Source organism: Cygnus olor, chromosome 3 (assembly GCF_009769625.2).
Source record: "Cygnus olor isolate bCygOlo1 chromosome 3, bCygOlo1.pri.v2, whole genome shotgun sequence".
Lineage (NCBI taxonomy): Eukaryota > Metazoa > Chordata > Aves > Anseriformes > Anatidae > Cygnus > Cygnus olor.
The window spans coordinates 39592412-39607129 of NC_049171.1; the positions used below are offsets into that span (position 1 = coordinate 39592412).

The window sequence follows — 14718 nt, forward strand, 5'->3', positions numbered from 1 at the left end:
AGAACACCCATTTTCTTCATGTGATACAAAGCTCTCAATGCGGTTTTCTATTCATTACTGGTCAAAGCAGTTGACTAAAAACAAAACAAGCGACAAGAACTCACCTTTTTGTTATTAAAGCCTGCTTTATACCAGCTGATTTTGTTTATCACACTTTTAGAGTCACTTATATTTTGCCCTGTTTAAAAAAAAAAAAAAAAAGAAAAGAAAAACACAAAAGATGACTGAGGATTTAAACTCAGTAAATCCAGAACTGCAGGAGGATAATTCGCTCCGCTTCTGTAAGGGCTTTTGTGATAAGACTGAGAAAGGAAAAGAAAGGAGGAAAGAAAAAAAAAAAAGCACAACAAAAAGATCAGTTAAAAATCCTCAGTCAGCAGAAGCTATCGTTTTAGGATCCTTATGAGTAATCGGAACAGAGTCTGTAAATAAAGAAACAGTTGTACAAGAGTGCAAGTTTTCATCTCCATGCAAATGAAGGAATCCTTTCATGCTCGTGGCCAGGGTTACTGCTGCACGGGGTACGCGCTAGACTCTAAGACATGGCAAAATTCTGAAAATTAAAGACAGCTAAAATCAGGTTTCTAAAGTCTAATCAGAATTCTGTGCTGGCTTTAAAGAAGATTTCTGCCACAAAAAGGGGTGGAGGGTAGGAGACTACACGGCTAGTAATTCCCAAGGGAGAATATTACTTGCGTGCAGGACTCACTGTATCCAAACTGGGAACAATGTTCCAGGGGATTTTTTATTTTTGGTAAATCAGATGTCCCGTTCCCCCAAAAAAAGAAAAAGCCCAGAGGTTCGGTCCTGCTGAACACACGTAGCACCCAGACGTGCTTCAAGCGCAACCTCTGCAGAGGCGCAACGCGTTCCCACCCCGCGGCGTGCACCCAGCGAAACAGCAGCCTGTCCGACTGACGGCGTGTTTTGGTGTTACGGGGGAAGAAACCACAGCAAAAGCAGTGACCAGAGAACTGAAAATAACCTCCGAACAACGGATCGGCGCTGACATCCTGCATGCCCGCGCCTCCTATTGTGGATAGTTTACAGCGAGGGGAGCGCCAAGCTGCACCAGACACGTGAGTCAGCAAGAGCAGCTCGTAGGAAACTGCTGACATGTTGAATTGCTCTCACATACACTGAGCACACCTACCCACTAAATAAAAAACAGGCTGCATGCAAATCGGGGTAAAGGAACACCTCCACACTTACAGTTCCTGTTTTCCTAGTCCAGGCTTAAATTTTGAAGCGATCACTAATGAAGGAGGGGAAAAAAAAAAAACAACAACCCGCAATGGTATCAGCTATAATAAGTAGCAGTGATGAAGTCTCAGGGGTCATTTTGTTTTAGCTACTTTTATTTAAATAGACATAACTGCTTTGTCTCTTTTCGGAAAGGAAAATTGCTGCTCTACAGCCTGGACGAAGTGCACGGTGACAGGCAGCAAACAGCTCCTGTTCTTCTGAGAGGGGAGACTCCTGAACCCATGCACCAAAACCCATCCGCCCATCCCAGCCTGCCTGCATGTTTCCAAACCTCAGGACCAAAAAGCAAGCTTCCAGCTTCTGTTCTAACTCCCACTAGGGCCAAACGGGCAAATTCCCAAGTTTTTCTGTCCCTGACAGCTCCTCAAGCATCTTTTCTGTTGACGTAACAGCAGGGAAGGTTATCATTCAAGCTTTAGGCTAATTCTGGAAGCAAACCTCAGAGGAGCTGACCCTTTCCTTGTGAAAGGTGACCAAGAAAAGCACTCCTGGGGTCCTGGTGACTCTTGCCATCACCTCCCTCCCCATCCCCTTAACACCATCAGCTGAGACCCCAGGACAGCACAGCCGGTCTTCTTCAGGCTGCCTCTCTGGCTCTCCCCGCACGACGATCAATGCGAACAGCTTCCAAGCCCGATTTTTGCCGGGCGGAAGTTCTGTCATGCATGTAAACTCACAGCATAAAGAGGTTTTCCAGAACTTATTCCCTTGATCCTTTTTATTTACCTGTTCTGGACACGCGGTTGTTCTTTGATCAATATTATTACTTCTGGTAACTCGGGAGCTTCGAGTCCATCAGCGGCCACAAAGAAATTTGTATGCATTCCACTGCCTGCCTGCTTTAAAATTATAATTCATAGCCCAGCAGAGGCACAGTAAGTAGCACTCTTTTCAGTACACTACAAAGATGTTTCTGCCTAACTATAAAGCAAAATGAACACATTGCAACTCAGCTGGCTGTATTCATACATTTTACATCTTCTTGATGCGAGCTTCAAATGAATGCGTAATATTCAGGCAGCTGCCAAGGTTAATGTCTTTTGGCTGAATTTAAAGAAACGATGACCATTTTTTTTGTAAAGAGCCGAGTAAGCATTTTGAGCGCTATTCTGGAAAACCTTTGGAAATTATCGGGGGTGGAAATCTACTGTCCATTCAGCCGCTACAACAAAACCATTTAGGAGCCTCTTCAAACGTCAGTAAAGAACGACGATGACAGACACTACAAAGGCTCTGCTCCACGTTCCCTTAAAGAGTTTGTAGTCAGGAGGAGCCCTGAAAGCAGCAGGAGTAACCTGGACTGACAGCTGATATTTCAGCTTGAATTCGAATTTCCTTCAACACATTAATGGAACGACTGGTGTGTTTCTCCCAACGTGCTTCCACCCAGAAACCACTAATATACAGCCATCACACCCCAAACGAGCAGAGATGGAAATTCAGACCCAGAGGTGAAAGATGGGAAGCGTGCATGCCTTCAAACCCAAGTCAGGCTTGCTGAACACTGCAGGTATGTTCATGCCACTTGTAAACTAAGCAGCCATTCAGCGAGCATTCCTTTGAGTGAAAAGGCACATAGGTTTTGATATGAATATAGATCCTGTGCTCATGCTACCAAAACTGAAATTGCAAGGGACTGTTCACAAGTCACGCAATAAATGCTACTCAGCTTACACCAATAGCCTGTTACACAAAAATGTCATTAGCACCCAAATTATTACTTTGCATATATTGGTCACACATCTCATTTTCAGCTTAGTGCCACAGACATACACTAGCTACACTCTAAGAGGTCTCTTATTTAATCTAAGCGTGTGTGAAGTCCTATCCAAGAAGGACATCGAGGCGCACAATGAGAAACCAGCTTTCAAGAATTCCCATGAAAAAGCTGCGATTGTTGATTTTTATTTTTTCCCCCCATGGCTGGCAATTATTTTTAGAGAATACCTCCAGGAAAACAACAGGAGATCAAACTGCAGCCTTGCTAAGAAAGGCTGCTTCTGCACTTCAGAACAGAAAAATCACACAATGAAAGTTTTAAAATACGCCAGAGCGAGCAACCTGTCACATACTCCGCAATACACATCATCTATACGGAGTTTTATTTTCAGCTCTCCTTGTTGCTAACTGCACACGCACAGAAAGTAATACGCAAGATTGCTAGACGGTATGGGAATTTTGTTAAATTCATCAGTTCCGATGAGTCTCCGATGCCTTCTTTGATGCCAAAGACTTACCAGAACTTCCTCACGCAGGGAGCCTGCAGTCAGCGCCTATTTCTTGGCGCTGGGGCCGTCACTCCGAGCTGGCCACCCGTGTGCTATCGCTAGCCCCGCTTCGTGCCCAGCTCAGGAGGGAGAGCTGCCGATCCTCATCCTGCAAAACAACCTCCCGAAAGCAAAGCAGGGAGGAGAGGAGGGCGTCCCACCCACATCGCCAGCGCATCATCCTGCAAGCCTGCATGGCATTAACACCAACAGATGTTCCAGATGTGCCTCCGGGTCAGGAAAGGACTACCAATACCTGTCCCGGCACTCCCGTCCTGACGTGAGGTACCTGATGATGGACCCGTCGGGATCCGTCAGCACGCGTGCATCGCTCGTGCATCTGCTGCCGGCACCTCTGCCATCCGACCCTCCCTACCGTGAAAGTTTCCACGAAAGGCGGCTGTCTGAGCACCAGCTGCACAGCAGAGCTGCCCAGCATCGCCCTCCGGGAGTGCAGCCTTTCTGCCTAGCAGCTCCGACCATCCACCCCGACGACTGCCCTCTCTTTGAGAATGCCTGCTCTGGCATCACGGAGCCAGCTAGCAGGAAAACCAAACCCGCGATCCCGATTTTCAGTCCTCCCAGCTGGTCCTCCCGCAGCTTTCCTTCCACCTCTCGCCTCGCAGCGCCTTCCCAACAGCCTCTGGAGCCTGACAGCCAAACATGAGGGGGCTCGGCACCGGTCCCCTTCCCCACTCCAGCACCCGGACCCCCAGGCGGGTGCATGAGGGTGCCAGAGGGGGAATTTTATTTCTGCCTGTCAGACGTCAAGGCTCGTACCGCAACGGTTTAAGGCTGTTGCCACGACGGCCCTGCGGACAGCAGCTGAACACACAACCTTATCATTTCACTCTAGCCACCACAACCATCTCCAGTCCCGGCACTCACGTACCTGGAGCAGTCCCCGTCCCCGAGCACCACCACCCTCTCCCAGCTGCAGAGCACGCCACCGCGATGGCAGAACCTCAGTCAGCTCCCAGCCCCCCAAAAAATTCCTCGCTCGAGGCTTCGAACGCCGGATTAAAACACGCACAAGTTCAGCGGCAGTCCCAAAGTCTCAGAAAAAAACGGGATTTCGCTGCGAAAACACCGACACATCTTCAACTAGAGCGAACGGCAACGCTGCAATTTCGCAATCCTCCCGACATCCCGAAGCGCAGTTCTAATAAGCTGTCACTCCTGCCTCACGTTTGTTATCGCCACCTCAGAGGAGGAGAGACGCGGCTTTACCCCGGAGCTGCCGGGGCTCCGGCAGCAAGGGCAGAGCGATCCGGAGGCACCTCCGGCGCCTGAAGCCCGGCACCCGCCGCCTTACAAAAATAGCCTGCTCCACAAAAGGCGAGGCATGATTTCACACTTAGCCTCGCTCACGACAGCCAGCGTCTTCGCAGCTCGCCGCCTTGCCTACACGCTACGTTTTAATGATCCAAGAAACTGCTAGCGGAGTTAACATCTCTCTCTCCGAACCTATAAAAAATAAAATAAAATAAAAGCTGGGGGGGGGGGGGGGGAAAGGGAGGGGGGGGGCCACGCTCCCAGCTCCGCGTGTGCCCCGTGCTGCAGGTGGAGGGAGCGACGGGGCTGGGTGTCCCACACGCATAATATATACCCATGGGTACCCACACGTATATACACATACCCACACATATCTATACGTCCACAGGCACATATATACCTACAGATCGTACACACGCACACTTGCGCACCGCCCGTTACGCAACGCGCGCTCCCCTCTTCCAAACCCCAGCGCCCCCCCACCGCAGCCCCCCAAGAGCAGGGGGGAGGAAGAGCAAAGGGGGACACACACACACAGGCCCCCCCGCTCCCCCTTTTTGCGGCCTCCCCCCAAATTTACCCCCTCCTCCCGTCTCCCCCCCCCCACCCCCCCAGGCGGGGACGGGCGCACTCACCTCGCCTCCGCGCAACTTTCGGGGGTCCCCGCTCGCTGCAGCCGGGTTTTTAATTATTTTTTTTTTTTTTTTTTTGGGGGGGGGGGGTGGATTTTGGGGGCGGGGGGGGATTTTAGGGGCGGGGGGGCTGTTGTGGCTGGGGGGGGGGGGGGTTGTTGCAGCTGCTGTTGTTGTCGTTTCGGGGATTCTCGTTAATACTGCCGTGCGCTCACCGACCTACAGCCTCCGGCCGCCCCCCCCCCTCCCTCCCCCCCCAAAAAAATAATAAAATAAAGGAGGGGGGAAGCAAAAAAAAAAAAAAAAAAAAAAAAAAAATCCCCGAGCCAGGCGCTCATCACATGGCGATTGCTTTGAACCAGCTGCTCGCGGAGCCCGAGCCGTGCGGAGAAAAATAAAGGGGGGAAGGGAAGGAGGGAGGGAAGGAGAGGGAGGGAAGGGAAGGAGGGAAGGAGAAGGGGAGGGGGGGAGGCAGAAGGGACCGGGGGGGGGGGGGAGCGGCGGCGGCGGCGGCCGCGGCTGCCGGAGCGGCACCGGGGGCCGGCGGCAGCGCGGAGGCGGAGGCTGTCGGTGAGGAGGAGGAAGAGGAGGAAGAAGAGGAGGAGGAGGAGGAGGAGGAGGAGGAGGAGGAGGAAGGCGGCGCTGCTGCTGCTGCTGCTGCTGCCGCGGCCGCTGCCGCCCCGCTCTGCCCGCGCCCCGCCGCCGCCGCCGCCGCCGCCGCCGCCGCCGCCGCGCGCTCCCCGTCCCGGCGCCGCCCCCGCCCCGGCCCCGGCCCCTCTCAATCGCCGCATTGTTGACATTCGCGGGCTGACGTCACCGCCGCCCCGCCCCGGCTCTCCCATTCACAACAACGCTTACGCCAGCGGCGCAGCGCCCGCCCCGCCCCGCCCCGCTCCTTTCCCCACCGCTACGCACCGCGGGCTGCGCGCGGACGCTCCGCGAATAGCGGCCGGCCGGGACGCCCCGCCTCAACCCTCCCCCCTCCCCTCCTGGCGGAGGCGCATGCGCGGTGCGCCCTGCCCACCCCCCCCCCCATCGCCTTTCAGTGTGGGTGTGTGTGTGTGTCTGCCGCCGGACCCCGCGCTGGGGGCTGCCGCGGGGGGCTCTGGGAGTTGTAGTCCGCCGCGGGGCCCCGCCGGCCGCCATGGCGGCGCGGCCCCCTCCCCACCCGGCCCGAGGGGCGCTGCCGTGGTGGAAAACAAACCCAAAGGGGCACGAAACCCACCCCGGCCGGCGGGAGGTGCCCCCTGCAGCCCCCTCCCATCGCCAGGGCCCGCAGATCCCCTCAGGGCAGGACCCCCAGTGGGAAATGAGCGCGGACACCCCGAGCTTGAGGTGGCCGGGCAGCCCGGAGGGCTGCTGGTAAACACGGGGGTTTAAAAAAATAAGTGGTTTGCAACAGAGGTCACCTCTGGAGACATCTCTCGTTAAAGGGCGTTGGGTAACGAAAGAGTTACATTAGCCTGGGTCTTGAAGAAGAAGCTGCAGTTGCAGCCAGTGAAGGATGATGGTGACCTGCTCAGGAATTAACATGTGCATGCCTTATTTTTTCCTGTGTTTATGTCAGCTCTCACCGTACATTTTCATCCCGTTTCCCCCTTTCATACACAGACAGATGACACGTAATGTTTTCTGTATCTTCTCTGAGGGAGGAGCAGTTCCTGTGGCGTTTGTTGCGCTGATGCCTCCAGAAATTGCAGCTACCTGCCCGAGACTACCTGTGTTCTTCAAAGTCTACCTAATTACAGAAAAGTATGCAAAGACTGCGTCAACACAAAATCAACTCTTCATATGTCCCGTCAAATGCGTTGTAGCATCAAATACTTTTCAAAAGTATTTTCTTCAGCTTTTCAAAAGCATAGATCTCCCCCGGCTTGCATTTTACACGGCTGTCCACTTGTGTAAAGTGAAAAGCGTTCTAGTTTGGTAGCGTTTTACCCCTACTTTTCCTAGCTACACAGGGCTGCAGAACAGCACCCTGCTGCAGACTTTGGCTCATAAACTTAAATGTCCTTTTCCAAGTGACGTTCGTATAAAGCATTGCTCGCAAGAGCCAATTAGGTTCTGGTTCTGCAGACGTATGTAGTGTTTAGACACGTGAAAAGCCCCACAGTGTACTTGTCGTGTGTTTAAGCGCTAGCAAGGCTGAGTCTCCTTGTTGCCTTGTTTTTCCTAGAGACACAAAAATAGCTTTGTATTGGCATGAGAGATAAAAATACTATATTCAGAAAGGCTCAGATAAAAATAAGTCATGCAGCATTTGTAATGCTTTAGCTAGTGCTTTACATGCCCATTATGTCACCGCATTCAAAGTGCACACGCTCTGGTATTTACAACACACTACACGGGGTCCAGCTCCAGGTAAGTCAAAGCTGGTCAAACAGAAAACTCAGCAAAAAAAAAAAAAAAGCATAAACCTCTGCCCATAGCACACATTCCTGAAAAACACAATAATCGCCATTTATCTTCCTGGCTGTCATTTTGAAATGAATGTTACTGTTTGACTTAAAATGAGCTTAAAGTGGAAACTTGTCCCTTTTAGATCTTACAGTTCTTTTTACTCTGTGATATAATTTCCAGTTTTTTCAGTGTGAACCAGATCAGGCTTCTGCAGGACGGAAATCGGCATAGAGGAAACAAAGCAAGAGCCAAATAGGAATTGGGCAAATCAGCATTTTGAAATCTCACCAAGCACCTGTATATAGCTTTTGATACATAAGCACTGTTAATAATTTTGTGACCGTTTCTTAATGGAAGACACCATTCAGATTCCTGCGCATCATTCAGAGCGTGATTTTATTATACAGTCTGTTGGGTCTGTAGGTCTTATACTAGAGAACTGAGGAAGAACTGACAGTTGATTTTCAAAGATAAAAGGAACTTTACACTAACTGAACAAGACCTACCATTTAAAAATGCTATTCTTATATCCTGCGTGTTAAGATTTCATGCATTTGCTTCCTAATACACCCCCAAACTGCTTATATTCCAGTAACACATCCAGTCTGATCGTGTTTCAGTTGCAATCAGCTACCTTCGCACCTCAATTTTTGTATATGTAACTATTTCTGGACCATTTTTCTTGAAGAACAGCCAAACATATTCCAGACAAAGATGAGTTTTTTGAAGAGATGTCTTATATGATCTCTCAAAATGATCACCAATTTGTTGAGCAACAATGACAAAATGAGGTGAGAGTAAATGTAGAGAAGTGCAACATAGAAGTTATCCCATGAAGACTTCGGGGAAAATTCACCCAGAATGCCGCAATGCCATCCTCAAGAGAAGGCTGCCTTGATACATTTTACAACCGGCTTCAGCTCAACTTTATGGATGTAGTTCCTTACTATGTATTACCTTTACCAATGTCTTAATTAGGCGGTTTCCCCACAGCTCCATGACCTCATCCCTTTAGAGAGGACTGCCTGGCTGAGCTTGTGGCACTTGACCTACTTTTCAGTATTTTCTTTGTGGATAACACTACACTTTCCAGAATATTTAAATTATGAATGCCTATTTCAGTCATATTTCATATGTCTATTTAAAAGATTTTAAATGAATACAATATTGTAAAACATGTCCCAACATCCCTTTCTGAGATCTCATTTGCATATCAGTCTTGTAACTTGAGTAGTCTTAATAGTGCCACTTGTTGGAGAGCTCTGTGTATTGCAAGATATTTCAATCACGTATTTTTAAAACGAATTGCTTTTTCCTGGTAACAAGTAATTCTTAATTTAAAGTGCTACAGGAAGAGATGAAAATGCTGCGCAGAACAACTTTTGTTGCAGTCTCATCTTCAACCACAGTGACCTGAAGACTCTATGAATGAGCAACACATTAGTAGGCTCAAAATCTTATGCAACTCCATCTTTATAGTGGTAATGAAAGAGTGAAAAAGGAAAATAAGGACGGATTTTGTGGTTTTTAATTGAGGAAACTGTCATTTCCTTCCACGGTATTATCACCCTGCAGCAGTTGGGTGAAAAGGATGAGCTTTCCTGGATAAGCCCTGGTCCTGCACACAGATCTAAGTCATTATTCATAATTATGCACATATTCTCCTGGGTTATGCAGGTAGAATTCATGAAATTGCATCATTCTCTTTGCAGTGATTAAGAAATTCACAGTTGATTACTGATTATGCTACAGGCACCATATGTCTTTTCGCAACCAGATTCTAACACACCCCAGGTAGATTGCATTTCCAGGAGCACTGACAGTACGAACAGCACACACTGAGTCAGTGACTGCGACAGCTAAGAAGGAGACATTGTCATGGTGCATGATATCAAAGATTCACAATGTAATGTCTCCACAGCATGGCTTGACATAACATCAAAAGCTCCACAAAAGAACATTTGCCATGCACAGAGCATCAGATCTCTGGTATGATATTTTGAGGAGCCAGTGAGATATCATATTTGAAATATATTGAAGTATTAACAAAGCATTGTTGCCAAGACTAAAATTTCAGTGTCAGGAGGCAAGGCAGGAAAAAAAGACAGGCGCTGACCTTTAAAAAATAGATGTGGATAACATAATATAAAGGGACTTTTAAGGAGCTGGTGACTTCGCATGTCAAGAAATTGAGGGTCAAGAATCATTGGGGTTTATACGTTATGTCCAAAACCCTTTGTATGGTCACTAAGTCAAATGTTAGGCTCTTCTCTTGTGTTTTCCTTATTCAAAAAAGATCAGTAAACAACTCAGATCGCCTTCTTGCTATGGTTGCCAGACTTTGGTTTAGCATACAGTAATTTGGGAAAAGTAATTGCAACACCTATGTTAGACAAATGGGATGAACGGCTTAAAGATTATTCTTTTGATTGTTTCAAAGGGAGATCTGAATTTGTTGGCCGCAGAGCAGCACAATGCTAACAGCCTTCTGTTGTCTTGGAGTGAAATGCTGTGACCGGCAGTCCAAATACAGCCCACAGTGAGTCCTGGAGATAGCCAGTGGGGTTAAGGCTTAACCTTTTCCATTTTATCTTTGAATCAGTGCTGCCTTCCAAGATTTTTATGAGATCTAACATTGCTTTCATTTTTTTTACTTAGTTTGTTCTTTGTGATATTTCAGAATCTACCTTTATGATTGTATTTTAAAATACAAAACTGCATTGTATTTTAGCATTCCAGAGGTCCAGCCTTTTAAATCCCCTGATTCTGCAGGCTTGGATGATCCCAGAGCCTACTTCCAAGAACAGGGGCATCTATAATGACATATTTAAACTTCAGTTCATTTAAACTTAAGAACTGACACAGGTGAATCAGCTTCAAAAGCCATTTGAGAGCAATTGTGGACAAAGCTCAACCTTGTTTTAGCTGAACTTGCTCAAAAGGCCTGCAAACATCCTCCCCCCACCCACCCCCCCTTTTTTTTTTTCCCCAACAACCTTTCCTCTTTCTTAATAATTATCCAGAAAAGAAAATATCTGCAGCAAACCTTGAGAGCACAGACCATGGAAGTCTATCGTACTGCAAATGAAGAAATGAATAAACAAGAGGTTGGGAGGAAGGTCCTCTCTGTTGAGCACTGCTCAGAGAGGGAAAACTTTTAGGACTGGAGAACAAGGAAGGCATGCAGAGATTAATCCAGATGTGATGGATGGGCATTTGTGCTCTGGACACCAAATATTAGGCAGGAGACTTTTTTTGTTCAAAGCCTCATTCAAGAGCACAAAGATATTTCTGAGCAATCTCAGTGCCAACTCTGACATGTCACAAGACACCAGTAGTCTGGCAAGACTTAATTCAAAGTCACAATTTTGGGAAGGAACAGAAAATGGGTAAGAAAAAAAAATCCCTGGTGAGAAATTACAATTTTTAAGGAGTTTTTTACTTTACATAGTCTTGAACATCAATGAGAGTTTATGCACATGCACCAGCGGCTGAGAAGACCTGAATCCATTAATTAGAGTAAAAGCCTTGAGGTAGTTGTTGCTCACAAACAAAAACATGGGACTAGTAACAGCTCTGAATCCTTAGCATGTGTAGTTCTGCTTTCACTGGATAACTGTAACAGAGGCTCCGTGTAAATAAATTCCTTTCCTTTCAGGCTGGACTGCGCAGCCACAATGCAGGACATGTTGCCATCATCGTCGGGATGTCGCAAGGACTTTCTTCGGAACTGGAAAGGGCATTGAAACACCTGACTAGGTGCCCAGCTGCCCCTCGCAATTCCTCCTGCAGTCCTTAGCACCTCTGGGGCAGCTGTATGCTCCCCGTGCTGCTGAAGGAGATGTTTGTTCTCTGCTGAGCAAGCCATCGCCTCGGCATGAGGAGGGGTCCCTGTTGTGCCCTGGTGATGAGTCACGCAGGATGGAGCAGCCGGCAGAAAATGCCAAGCCACGAAGATGCTGAAATACGAGCAGGACTGACGGAGGGGATGGGAGCGCTCATGGTGGGCTGTGGTGGACCAGGGAAGCAGGGGCACATCAATCGCTTTTGCCTGTTTTCAAAAAAAGGGTGTGGGATATCCTTGCACTTTAAGCACAGGACTGAGACAGAAAATATATTTCTGAAAGGGTGGAGATGGCTTTTTACATGCAGAAGGATTTATAAGCTGTACTCATATGTTTTTTGATTAATGGACAGTGTTGCTGAAGTGTTAGCACTTAAGGCAGGGGTCAAGTCCCGGTTATTTTTCTGTCTTGGAGGTGAATGCAGACTGCGTCGGCTTGCAGTGTATCTGCGATTTTTTTTGTAGCCAAGGAAAATAATTGCGACCCCTGATTATGTGAGTGATTTAAAACTGCTGTTTGCTGTATTAACTTGAAGTTGTGAACTCTAAAGGTCTGCTGTGAATAGCCTGTGAATAGAAAAGGGACTCTGCTGGAACTCTCCATTATGTTTAAGTTTGTAGAAACCAGAGATTGAAAAGACCCACAAGTTCACTGAATTCGCTGCACAGACAAGTCTGAAACTACTTGCACAGTGATACCCTTCCTACATGTCTCAAAAAAAAAAATAGAAAAGAAGAAAAAAAAAACATTGAGATGTTTCTGGAGAAAATGCTTTGACACAATGCAGTCCATTAGGATGTCTACATTTTGACCCGGTCTTCCATCAGGGTAATTTCTGAATCAAATTTTCAGTGTCAGTTGCAGAATGACTAAAACATTAAACCCTCATGGAGAACAAAGATGATTTATTATATATTTCTCATTCTTACACTGCAAGGAAATATTATAGTCCACAGCTGTTGAAGTTCTGGTGTTCTGTTCTTTGAAGAATTATCAGCTTAGTCTAAATTTAAATGTTGTGAAAATACATCAAAGGTTGATAAGATATATTTTTTTACTTTAAAAAAAAAAAAGATGGCAACCTGCAATGTCTGAAATTCAGACAATGATTTGAGTAAAAGCTTGAAGGCAGTCTGTACAGAAACAAACAAACAAAATTGTGATATTTGGTGATTATCCCAAGAGAAAAGAAAAAAAGCAAACAAATGTTGCAAACAGTGATAAGCAAATTCCAGGAGAAAAAATTTCAATTGTCTAATAGTTGAACTCAATTTGATTTAACTAGATGCACAGGCCAAGAAACCTTTTTTCTTTTTTTTATGGACTTTCATGGGAAGTTGACGGAGCTCCTCAAAGGAATAGACTTGCTAGCTGCAATTTATGTGTGGTACAGCCTATTTTTGTCTTTAGCTTATGAAATTTGGTCTAGTTTGTCATGACTACTTTCTTTGTTAAAAGGTAAAATGCACATTGGGCAAATGTTCTATGGCAATTTGCATAAAAAGTGATGACAAAGAGCAATTAATTCCTCATTATTATGCAGTGAAATGCTACTTTGCTCCTAAGTGACTGTAGAGTAGGGTTTTTTCTCTGTGTGTAAATCTGTTGCAGCATTATTCTAAAAATAGTACTTAAGAGCCCTCTGCACTCTTTATAAATCAGGGTCTCTGACACTCCATTCGATTCTCCATGGAGAGATTTTTCTCACACGTTCTTAACACTACAAGTATCACCCAAAATGTTCAGCACAATAATAAGCATCAGAATTTTGTTAGATAAAGCAAGATAGAGGAATTTAATATTTTGTCAAATTAGATCTCTATCCTTTTTATCTTGAGATCAGTATTCAAAGTACACTCAGATCACACACAAATAGAAACATATTCCTACCACACACAGCTAGTCTGTACAGAACAAAGAGTCAAGATATCGTTTTCTGTGAAGGCTTGATTCTGAGTACAGATTTCATTACTGGCTCACCATAGGATAATGAAATTCCTTCAGGGCGAAGATGAGGTACATCAAAGAAGCAGCGTGGAGAGGCAGACTTTGTTAGTGCATGCTCTGTCACCTGCATTACTGGTCCTTGCCTGCCTTTAATTTGTAAGGAAATGCTAGTAATTCAAAACCTTTTATTGGACCAACTTATATTTATATATATACATTCATATATATGTGTATACACACACACGCACGTAGTAATATATATTTTTCAAAATACAAAACCTTCTGGAAGTTGTGTGATTTCTCTGCAACTGAAGTGGAATACGGAGAATAATTAGTTTCTTACTAGCAAAAATGACCCATGCAGATGCTAAAAGCATCTTAACATTTAGTAAATAAATGCCGTCTGCACCATGTAGATAATAAATAACACTTCGTGCAACTTTCCCTTTTTACTTCTGTAGCGATTCAGAGTGACTTTGGTGCTTATGGAAATGAGAGGCAAATGTTCAGCAAGACCAGGAGCTGCGGAAGGTATGAATCACTAAGGCTTTCCCACAAAGCTTTGCCAATATGGGAACAAAAGGGCTGCCCTACAGAAACACATCATGGCTCTATCTAGTCCAGCATCCCGCCTCTGGCAGCGTCCAGTAACTGATGCTTCAGAGCAAATCAAAACCACAGCAAGCACCTAGCTAATTATGAGATGCTATGCGTAGAGGAAAAAAGGTTGATCCTGACTCACAAGAGAGCAGTTTATGCCCTGAAGCGTGAGGTTTGATTTCCCTTGTATCCGTTTGCTTAACTCACACAGTTGCAAATACGATTTATGCTTAAAAGAGTTTCTAATCCTCTCTTGGATCCTAATCAACAATCTGCCGCCATAACCTGAGTTACCAGGAAGTTCTTCGGGCTGAGCACACTGAGCATGGAAGCCTTTTGCTTTGCTACTTTAGGGAAAGTTTTCCAGCCTTGGCCTAACACCCAGAGCCCCGAGGATCAGCCCTAATTGTCTCGATGAAAATACCCGAGCTACCACTCCCTTCCCCTTGAGTCCTCCGTAACTGAATCAGTTCATTCTTCCCCAGC

The 14718-nt window shown here is 46.4% G+C and overlaps 1 long non-coding RNA gene across 1 annotated transcript in view; it reads right to left on the reverse strand.

Moving 5' to 3' along the window:
* The window catches only part of LOC121066802, a 109073-nt gene extending 103535 nt beyond the window's left edge, over positions 1–5538 (reverse strand). The window contains exon 1 of the long non-coding RNA XR_005817963.1: positions 5444–5538. This is a non-coding gene — a long non-coding RNA (uncharacterized LOC121066802). The remainder of the gene's footprint in view (positions 1–5443) is intronic.
* Between the last annotated feature and the right edge of the window lie 9180 nt (positions 5539–14718).